Here is a 12,500-nt window from a genome sequence, read left to right on the forward strand (position 1 = left end):
AATGAAGGTGACGATTTTTCCCATAGGTGGTAAGGAGTGGGTTAAAGTTATTTATCCCGAATAGTAACATCCCCCCCCCCCCCCCCCCCCGCCAAAAAAAAAAGAAACCCTTTAAAAATGGAGAGTGGAGAAAGAGCAATATCTACTTGAAATTGAAAAAGAAATGTTATGTTGAATAGAAAATGGAAATGGCTTGGTAACAGTCTACAAGAAAATCAACAACAAGTTCCCCCCCCCCCCCCCCCCCCCCCCCGGCAAGCTTCAGGGCAAACGAAAGCAGGGCCGGCCAAAGAACACACGGAGAAGAAAAGATATCAGATGTAGACGCGGGCACGCATGCGACTTTCTGGACAGACGTGGATTGAGAGGATTGGAAGTGATGGCGCAGGACAGAAAAAGTGGAGGTGCTTCGTTGATGGCCTATGCCCCATGGAGGGACAAATGGCCAAAGTTAGTAAGTCAATAAGTAAGTATGTAAGTAAGTAATTAAGGAAGTAAATATCCAAAGCGTTTAAGAAATTGGTCCCAGCAAACAGCATCAGCAGCAACAGTGGGGACTTGCCACATGTACCCATTGTAGTAACGAACCCGAAACCGCAGAGCATCTAGTTGATCGGTGTGTTGTGGCGAAGCTCCCTGTGGGTTTGTGACGGTGCACGAGTGCCTTACGAAATTTGCTGATTGGGTCGATCGTCATAATTGGAAGCAGTCGTTGTCAACACAAACACTTAACATGTAGGACAAAACATAATGCCTATTAGGCGAGATTACATTATTTTTTCGACGAGACATCACTGTTAACGGTCAGGTACTCATTTTACACCTGAGTGATGGTGAGAGAATGTGAGTAAAGAACATTTTCCAAGGACTCAACTAACTATGCATTACTCAAGGCGGGACTCGAACCTTGGACTTTCAATCCGAAGACGAATGTCATTTCACTAGACTACATATTTGCCGCACAGTTTAATAGCTAAAGGGAATCATATAAAGATCTGAAAGGTTGTGTGTTTGAGACAGTGTCAGATAAAAATAAGTAGTCCTTCAGGGCCATTGGGCCCATGGAGCCGGAGTTTATCCAGGTTTCTATAGTGTGCAACGGATAACAACAGTTGCTAGCTATCCCTTGGATAAGACGCTAGTCTATTATCACAAAGTACTTTCATTCAAATCGAATAAAATCAGCTACCCATTCACTGCTGGTTGGGCAGTTGGGGTGGGGGGGGGGGGCAGAAATATTTCGACTGCAACCGGGATTGATCTAAGTCACTTTACGTACGAAGCGAGTGCTCTACCAACTGAGCTATCGGGACCCCCCACACCCCCCCCCCCCCCTCCCCCAGTGGCAGACAAAGCAAGCAACAAAAAGTCGAGAAAAAAAACCCGTCCCGAAAATCAGCGTTTCTCGACTGGGGATAGAACTTAAGATCTCTTGATCACCGGTCAGACGTGCTACCATTACACCACACGGGTTACCCGATAACTAGTTGAAACGATTTCAATGCCTAGATATTTTTTTTTCATTAGTGTGTGCATTTTCCGCTGTTAACCATCGCTTGCTTCACATATCACAAATATTGAACACGAGAGACATTTGAGTAGCTCCATTTATATTTTTTGAAATTCCATCAAATTGAGAAATTAAGGTGCGGGCATTGGTATAAGATGTGCGGCTAAATGGTCTAGTGGTATGGCACTCGCTTTCGGATCAGAAGGTTCCGGTTTCGAACCTCGCTCGGTGCATAGTTGAGTCCTTGGAAAAGACTCTTTACTCACATTCTATCACCGTCTCGGGTGTAAAATGAGTAGCTGGCCGTCAACATCGTTATCCCTGTGCGAAAAAATTGTAATATCGCCTATCAGGCGTCATGTCATGTCCTCCATGTTAAGTGTTGCTGTTGGCCAAGGACCCATTGTAAAGCGCTTTGAGCACGTTTAGTGGATGATGCCCTATATAAAAGCTCAATTTTATAAGATAGAAATCAGAGCAAATATGTATGGAACAGTACTTTACGTTTAGCTAATATACTCACAAGATCCACCAGCCGGATATAACGTACCAACATACAAAACAAACTGTAACTTTGAACGTTTATAGCCTGATTGATAGAATATATAATGGGAACTACTCATAAAAAATCGCTGCCTAAGAAGAACAATAAAAAAAAAAGATCTGAGTGATGTCAATTTCGTTCCTTCTATATTGCAATTTCGAAATCCAATATCTGTTTCCATTTCCCCCAAACCCTACTTCACCGAGATATCTCTATTTTTCTACTTGTTCTTTGGCTTCGACAACTGTCAAGTGTTACCGTTCACAAGGCCGATAGATTCAACACTTGTTTTTCAAACGCATTGCCAGGGAGTTTTATCAAACATGGCCAAACAAGTCATGGTACTAGTAAAAAGTAATAAATAAAAAAATGATTATAACAGCTTTAAAAAGAATCAAATATCAAATTACGGAACGTTTCAGGCGCAAAATCCATCTTCAGCCAACAACACAAAAAAAACTCAATTAAAACACAAATACAATCATGCTTTTTATCTGGGTTTTTAAGTTATGTATTTATGTTTTTATTGTTTGTTTTTTGGGGGTTATTTTTGTTTTCTGAAGAAGGTTTTTGAGCTCAAAACGTTCCATATTTAGTATTTTGTTCTTTTTTTTTTTTTTTGAAGCTGCTATATTCATTTTTGTTTATTACTTTTACACAGCTTCTAGCAGCTTTATATTACATTGGCCTTGATAATGGTGGTGAATTTATATAGATCTTGAGCCTTTCGTCTAAGCCTCAATCTGTTATTAGAATAATGGAACGAAGTTGACGTCACTCAGGTCTTTTTCTTTTTTCTTTTTTTTTTTTTTGGGGGGGGGGGGGCGGGTGCCATTCAATTTTATGAGTAATTCTCACTAAAGAGTATTGACCAGACTATAGATAGATAGTACGGGCTTGGCTAAGAATTTCACGACATTGCCATCCGGAAGTATAACGGACCAACACACACAACTATGAGTAACCTTTAACGTTTATAGTCTGGTTAATACAATTTAATGAGAATTACTCAAAAACGCGGATGGCAAAAAACAATAACAAAGTCCAAAGTGATGTCAACTTCATTCTATCTGTTACATCCAGTTTTGTGTGTTGGACCGTTATATTTCCGGATGGCAATGTTGTGAGTTTCTTAGCCAATCGCAGAGTAGATATAAGTAATAAGACATTTAAACTATACGATATCCACACAACCTGTCTGCATGAGCACACACACACACATACACACATACACTCACACTCACACACATATACACACACACTCACACTCACACAGACAAACACTCACACACACACACATACACATACACACACGCATACACTTGCCTTCGGACCAGTTCGAATCCGGCTCTGAGCGGCGCAAAGCTGAGTCCATTGAAAAAGCTATTTACTGACACTCTCTCACCGTGTCCATCGCGTAAAATGGGTACCTGGGGCCGTGATTAACTTTGGCTCGGTCGAAAAGAATTGTAAAAGCTCAAGTTTTTGGGGGGTTTTAAGAAAATATCGCCTATCAGATGTTATGTCTCGTACTACATGTAAAGTGTTGCACACACACAAATACATACACACACACATACACATACATACACATACACAAACACACACACACTTGTGACCCAAAAAATAATTTAAAAAATTGAGCTTTACTATATATAGCGCAATATCCACTAAACGTGCTCAAAGCGCTTTACAATGGGTCCCTGGCCAACAGCAACACTTAACATGTAGGACGGGACATGACGCCTGCCTGTTAGGCGATATTACAATTTTTTTCAGACAGAGATAACGCTGTTAACGACTAGGTATTCATTTTACACCTGAGTACGGTGAGAGAATATGAGTAAGAGCCTTTTCCAAGGATTCAACTATGCGCCGAGCGAAGGCTCGAACCCAGGACCTTCCGTTCCGAAAGCGAGTGTCATACCACGAGACTCCATAGCCCCACATCATTAAATTGCCAGTTTTCAGGGATTTGGCTAGAAAATATGTCAAAATGGCAACACATGTCAAATTGGCATCTTTAAGTCCGTAATGGATTCTGGGTCTTAAGTACCCTTATCCCTATTCCCTATTAACCAGTTTACTGTTGTACTCTGGAAAAACTCATTTTTAAAAAATTGGCCAGAAAACTCATCCTTCAAATATCGATCGATTTAAATGACTCTCATTTTGGCAAAAAAAAAATACAAAAAACTCTCAAACTTTGAACTTCAAAAAATCCTAGTTTTTAGAGTTTTTGCCAAAGTGGGTGTCATTTAAATCGATCGATATTTGGAGGACAAGATTTCTGGCCAAATTTTTTTAATGCAATGTTTTTCCAGAGTACGGGATTTTAACTGGTTAAAGGTCAAGCAAAGCCTCTATGTGGCAGACCAAATTCAATTTTCCTCTGGTTCAATACACCTACCGTCGCCTAATCACGACTACCTCGCCTACCAGGCGATCGTATGAGTCACACTTCCAGACGACAATGCTGTCACAGTTACTTACGTCACCGGAAACGGAAAAATCAAATTTCACACGTCTTGGCAAGTGATGGTTGATATCACAAATTTTCGATATCGATACGATGCGATATTTCGTCATGTGAAATATCGATATATCTATATTTCGGTGTAAAGGAATTATACATCGATATTTCGAAAATCGATTAAAATTTCGATAAACGTGCTTGTCCCTCCCCCCTCCCCCTTCCCTCCCCACTTCCCCCTTCCCTCCCAACCTCCAACACCTCCATTCACGAAAAAGTTCTTCGTTTCTCCATTGTTTTTCGTTGTATACCGATTTAAAAATTTTTTTTGGCTCCATTATTATAAGTCGATAATAACAACAACAACAAAAATGAAGAAATGATTCTCTGTGTATCCCATTTTTGCCATGCACATGGTCATCGGTAGCCCTGGTAAACTGCGAGCATAATATATATCTATATCGATATTGCCTTTCTAAATCGATATGATCCGATATTGTCATTCATATCGATATATCGATATTGCGATAGGATATGCCCAACACTAATCTTGGCGGAAGAGCAATGAGACAGTATCAAATCCCCATTACGAGTTGAACTTACTCTGATGACATCTAGAAAAAACAAAAACAAAAACAAAACAACAACCCAAAAAAGTAAATAAACAAATAGATAATTCTAAAGAGGCAGTACAAAAATAAAACATGAGGACGATAGTAGTGATACTAGGAATTACAATGGGATGAGGAAATGATGAGGATGGTGATAATAATACTTAGAATAGTAGTAGTAGTAGTAGTAGTAGTAGTAGTAGTAGTAGTAGTAGTAGTAGTAGTAGTAGTAGTAGTAGTTGTGGTAGTAGTAGTAGTAGTAGTAGTAGTAGTAGTAGTAGTAGTAGTAGTAGTAGTAGTAGTAGTAGTAGTAGTAGAGGAAGAAGAAGAAGTAGTAGTGGTAGTAGTAGTAGTAGTAGTAGTAGTAGTAGTAGTAGTAGTAGTAGTAGTAGTAGTAGTAGTAGTAGTTGTTGTAGTAGTTAGTAGTAGTAGTAGTAGTAGTAGTAGTAGTAGTAGTAGTAGTAGTAGTAGTAGTAGTAGTAATAGTATAGTAGTAGTAGTAGTAAGTAGTAGTAGTAGTAGTAGTTGTAGTAGTAGTAATAGTAGTAGTAGTAGTAGTAGTAGTAGTAGTAGTAGTAGTAGTAGTAGTAGTAGTAGTAGTAGTAGTAGTAGTGGCCCTTCAGAGTCATGAGGTCCGTGAAACTTGAGTTTATCCCGGTGTCTATTGCGTGAAACGGACAATATCAATTTCTTGCTATCTTTTGAATAGGACGCCAGTCTATTGCAAAGTACTTTCCACCAGATCTAACAGACACAGCTACCCAATCACTGCTGGATGGACAGGTGTGGGGTGGGGTAGGGGGGGGGGCCGAGGAGGTCAGAAGAAATCTCGACTGCCCCCAGGAACGATCTCGGTCCCTTTGCGTGTGAAGCGAGTAGCCCTGCCCTACCAACTGAGCTATCGGGACCCCCGCAATACTCTTCAACAGTTGTAACGTCACTTCCTTCCTAATGACGCATGGTAACTTAGCAACACTGGCTCTAAACTATCGGAACAATGGCGGACGCCCGTATGAAATATTTCTCCGGCGAGTGTTTAAGCGTATCCAGAGGGAAAAAACCATAAATTTGATCATGTTTTGACTTTTACACATTCTGGTCACAAGACATGAAAAGTTCTAGCCAGTTTGAAGAATAAAAAGTAATGGTTTTCTTTGTTCAGAACCAAGATGGCCGCCGTTTCCGGGCTGCGTGACATCAGACTACTGAATCCAATTGAGAACTGGTGACCTCCCGATGATACACGAAATAGTGGATTGAATCGAATTTCTCCAACTCCCAAGACTAAAATGGGGTCAGGAACCCCACTTCGGATTTTATATGAAATTCTGTATATAGATAGTTCGAAGATGACGTCACTCAGGCCTTTGTTATTGTTTTTGCCATCCGCGTTTGTGAGTTGTTCTCATTAAACTGTATTAACCAGACTATAAAAGTTCATAGTTACACAGAGTTTGTGTGTTGGTCCGTTATACTTCCGGATGGCAATGTTGTGAACTCCTTGGCCAACCGCATTCTATCTATAGATAGTTCAAAGATGACGTCACTCAGGTCTTTGTTATTGTATTTTGCCATCCGCGTTTATGAGTAATGTTCACTGAACTGTATTAATCCGACTATAAACGCTCATGGATACACACAGTTTTGGGTTGGTCCCTTATACTTCCGGATGGCAATGTTATGAGCTTCTTAGCCAAGCGCATACTATCTATATTTTCCCAGACTCTTCTCAAGCTCTAATTGATGATATGCGTTTAGGTAAAATACTCACAACATCCACCAGCCAGATATACAACTTACCAGTACACAAAACATCGTGTAACCTTAAAACGTTTATTATTAATGCTATGCGTTTAGTTAAAATACTCATAACATCCGTCAACCGGATAACACATGTACCAACACACAAAACTATGTGTAACGTTTGTAGTTTGAATTTAGTGATTACCAATCATTAAGCTGGCCGCCAAAAAACAATATCAAAGAGGTGAGTGACGTCAATTTCGTTCCATCTATAGTCAGATTGATATAATTTAATCAGAAGTAATCACCAAAATTGCTGTCTAGATACAGTAACAAAGAGATGAGTGACGTCAATTTTGTTCCTTCTCTATAAATAAATAAATAAATAAAATTTCCTTTATTCATCCCATCGGGGAAATTTGTCTCTAGGGTCTCTTCCAAGGGAAGACTGGAATAACCCATCAGACGAATACAGATACTGTGGACAGAGACAACGCTGTTAACGGCCAGGTACTCATCTTACACCTGATTACGGTGAGAGAATATGAGTAAAGAGTCTTTTCCAAGGACTCAATCAACTATGAGCCGAGCGAGGCTCGAACCCAGGACCTTCCGGTCCGAAAGCGAGTGCCAATCAACAAGACCATATAGATAGTTCGAAGATGACGTCACTCAGGCCTTTGTTATTGTTTTTGCTATCCGCGTTTGTGAGTTGTTCTCACTAAACTGTATTAACCAGACTATAAAAGTTCATGGCTACACAGAGTTTGTGTGTTGGTCCGTTATACTTCCGGATGGCAATGTTGTGAACTCCTTGGCCAAGCGCATTCTATCTATAGCCGCACATCCCACATTTGCTTTAGCTGGTTCACTCTACAACGTGTTTACATCTGTCCTATGATTGCCTTTGTATCGTAAGAAAGGGGAAGAGGGGAGGGGGGGGGGGGTAAGAAACAGATGAAAGAAATACCAGAAGGATAGAATGTATTAAATCGTTCCCATAGCAACAAGGGGCATTAACCGCGTCCGTTTATAGACAAGGGGCGATAACCGATGAATAAAGGCGGTGACTTATCCAGATTAAGTGTCTCGGAGAATTCGTGTCATTAGGGCGTTTTGTAATATAATATATTAATCAGGATTTTTTATGCGTGTCTGTGTTTGGGAGTTTGTGTGTGTGTGTGTGTTTGTGTGTGTGTGTCTGTATGTGTGAGAGAGATAGGGAGAGAGTTAGAGAGAGAGATAGGGATAGAGAGATAGAAAGAGAGAAAGAGACAGAAAGAAATAAAGAAAGAGAGAGAGGGGGGGGGAGACAGACATACACACACAGACAGACACACACACACACACACACACACAGACAGAGAGAGAGAGAGAAAGAGAGAGAGAGAGAGAGAGACTGAGAGAGAGACAGATATACACACACAGAAAGACAAACAGCGAGAGAGAGAGAGAGAGAGAGAGAGAGAGAGAGAGAGACAAACACGCACAGAGAGAGAGAGAGAGAGAGAGACAGACAGACAGACAGACACACATTCACACACAGACGGACAGACAGAGAAAGAGAGAGACAGACAGACACACACACACACACACACAAACATACACACGCGCGCGCGCACACGCAGACACGGAGATAGATAGATAGATAGAGAGAGAGAGAGAGAGAGAGAGAGAGAGAGAGAGAGCGTACTTGGGTGGGTTTGTTTTTTGAGTGGGTGTAATGTCAGTTTTTGGAAGTACAAATTATTGTCACGTGAGATTTTCAAAAGTTTCTAAATATGGAATAAAACAGTAGTATTAATTATTTTATCATCATCATCATCATCATCATCATCATCATCATCATCATCATCATCATCATCACATCATCATCATTATTATTATTATTATTATCATCATCATCATCATCATCATCATCATCATCATCATCATCATCATCATCATCATCATCATCACCATTATCATTATTTTGAAATGTCTCTCTATAAGTATAACTAAATCAGATATTTTAAAGTGGTAGAATAAATTTAAATTCTTGTACCTACCAATTTGCTCACTTTGTACAACATGCCTTTCATATCAGACATTTGATGCATCAGCTAATCTATTTTTGGAACGCCTAAACGGAGATCTAATAATGCCAAGTGGAAAGGCGTGCATTTTTGTTTTTGTTATTCTTTTTTTGTTGCTGCTCCCGTTGTTGTTGTTGTTGTTGTTGTTGTTGTTGTTGTTGTTGTTGTTGATAATGTTGTTGATGATGATGTTGTTTTTTGTATTTCTATTCATGTACGTATCATTTATCTTAATCGTTTGTTGTTGTTTGTTTGTTTTTTTGTTTGTTTTTTTGTTTTTTTGTTTTTTTTTTGTTTTATTTGTCTTTTTGTTGTTGTTTGTAAATCTTTATAGATATTATGTTGTATTTTGTGGGGTTTTTCTTGGTGGTAGCGGTTGGGGGGGGGTGTTTTGTTGTTTTTTTTTGGGTCTTTTTTGGGCGGTTTTATTTTCGTTTGCCTTTTTTTTTGTTTGGATCCCATAATTCCTTCAACGACAACAACAACAACAACAACAACAACAACAACAGCATCAACCGCCTTTCGATTTTTGGCTTTTTTAATTCCCCGCTAAGCATAATCTGCCGGACCCATACATCAAGCTGACGCCGTGTCATCCTTTCCAAGCACAAGCAAATCGATTTTCATATTTTGGCCAGTAAATTTTCCGTCTGGCCGCTTTTGTGGATGAGAAAAGACAGAGGCATGACGAAGAATCCAATAAACCTGACATACTCAATTGATTTTCTATCCATGGGGAAAGAAAAGAAAAAGAAAAAGAAAGATAATTCGTCTTGCGGATATATTATTATATTACACGACCTTGTGGGGTGTATTCCACAAAAACACACTCTCTATGTCTCGTTACACATGTTACGTGTTGCTGTTGGTCAGGGACCCATTGTGAAGCGCTTTGAGCACGTTTAGTATACTAATATAGTCACCTGGAACAACTGCAAAAGACGTCTAACTTCTACGTCATGACACACCACCGAAGGGCTAGAGCTCAGGTGGTCGCTGGTTCGGATAAGTAAGTAAGTAAGTAAGTAAGTAAGTGAGCACGTTTAATGGATATTGCGCTATATAAAATCTCAACTTATTTTTCAATTAGCTTTTAATATGTTACAGAGAAAGTTTCGGTTACAAGCTGTTCCTCAGCCAGTCCTCAGAGAATAAATAAAGCAAACGTGAAAAAACTGTTCACAATATTATTATTGTGGGACCGACAATGCATTCAACAGATCATTTTTTTGAGTGCCACTTAAAATCTTTAAATCAAAAATAAGATTCGACAAAAAAACTAACATAATATTTTCAATAGATAGTACTTGATATGTAACTAAGATAGTTTTGGTTTCAAGCCTCCTTCGGTCATTATTTAACAAGATTACATCGTACAAGAAAATTTGATTGATTAATTCGAGTTGTGAGAGATATCATGAGTCCCATTGCCCCCAAAATCCATAAAGTGATTTTAAATATTGTCACTTAAACCGTAGCCATCTCTGACACTGATCAAAAAAGTCTTTGGCCACAAAAGAAAACAAATCGTGAACTGTATTCAAAAGTTCAACCAATGGAATCACTTGTTTCCTTGAGCTCTACTAACGACAAATCACGAGACGCTGCACAAACCTAAAAAATGACGTCAAACTATAAGTCCTAGTGGGTTCTTGTGTCAGGCTTTATGTTAACGATGGCTTTGCTTGGACCCCTGCTTTTGAAATTTCGAGCAAACTAAGGATTTCAATATTCTTATAGTATCAATGACAGAAACACAAACAAAGAAGTATGTAAAGATCTCGGTGTGCCAAAAGAACTATAAAAAAATTAAGATCGAGAAAATATTTTTTAGTCATGATGAACGACATCAAAGTATTATTAGAAATTGTCTAGAAGGAAGTGTAGAAGGTAAAAAAAAAAAAAGAAATTACGAGGTCAGCAAAGACCAACGTGGATTTAGGACATGAAGGATTGGTCAGGGATAGACATCCACCAATATACAAGAATCGCCCCAAGACCGTGACAGCTGGAGATGGAACATACATCTACTCCATTCTTTTGTATGCTTCGGAAGCCTGGATAATTAACCAAAGCATTAAAAAGAAGATTAGAATCTTTTTGAAATGTGGATATTTAGGGAAATAGGCAGGGTAAAATGGACTGATAGAAAGACAAACAAATAAGTATGTGAAGATCTCGGTGTCCAAAGAGAGCTAATACAAAAATTCTGATCGAGAAATTAGAAAAGAAAATTTGGCGATAATAAACGGGCACCAAAGTATTATTAAAAATTGCCAAGAGGGAAGAGTAGAAGGTAAAGATCACGAGATCGGCAAAGACCAACTTGGATTCCGGACATCAAGGATTTGTCGGGGATAGATCTCCACCAATGCACAAGAATTGCCCAAGACCGTGACAGCTGGAAGTCCATTTATCATCAACCCCTAGGTCAGGGACGGCACGCATGATGACGATGATGATGATGATGATGATGATGATGATGATGATGATGATGATGATGATGATGATGATGATGATGATGATGATAGTATTAATGGTGTTGAAAACAAATGTTTGTTTTTTAAAACATGAAAACAAATAGATTTTTCATAATAGATCTTTTAAAGGATGAGATCCACGGCAGAACAAGCACTTGATGGATATGCTTATCGTGACCTTTGAACTTCAGGAAATAATCACACTATGTAAATATAACCTTAACCCGGAAATACGTGCCAAATTATCATATTTCTGGTTGGCAACACGAGATTAGGTCAAATGTTGAGAATGTGTCAATATGTAATCAGACATATTTTGATCATTTAACTCCCCCCCCTCCCCCTCGCTGCCCCCTTAGTACATTGAATCTGTTTTTCTCTCTAGACTTTGTAATTTGTCTTCTTGAACATTTGGAAGGTTGGGTTTTCCTGTAAGGTTGAAAATGGTCTTGGGTCAGGAGTTATTTTCATCTGGGATGATTAAAGATAGAATGAAGTTGACGTTACTCGGGTCTTTTTTATTGTTTTTGTCATCCACGTATATGAGTAATTCTCACTTAATTGTATTATCCAGACTATAAATGTTCATGGTTACACAGAATTTTGTGTGTTGGTCCGTTATAGATAGTATGCGCTTGACTAAGAAGTTCACAACATTGCCATCCGGATGTATAACGGACCAACACACAAAACTATGTGTAACCATGAACTTATATTGTCTAGATAATACGGTTAAGTGAGAATTACTCATAAACGTCGATGGCAAAACACACTAACAAAGACCCAAGTGACGTCAACTTCGTTCTATATATAGATAATATGTGCTTGAGTCAGACACTCACACCATTGCCACCCGGAAATATAACGGACCAACACACAAAATTATGTGTAACATTGAACGTGCATAGTCTGGTTAATACAGTTTAGTGAGAATTACTCATAAACATGGACGACAAAAAACAATAACGAAGACCTGAGTGACGTCAACTTCATTCTATCTATTTTGATCAGTGTCATGAATTTAGTTTACTGAGACTACGATTTGATTCAGCGTTTTTTGCTTG

This window comes from Berghia stephanieae, chromosome 8 (assembly GCF_034508935.2).
Source record: "Berghia stephanieae isolate SIO BIC M18660-M18661 chromosome 8, UCSD_Bste_1.3, whole genome shotgun sequence".
NCBI lineage: Eukaryota > Metazoa > Mollusca > Gastropoda > Nudibranchia > Aeolidiidae > Berghia > Berghia stephanieae.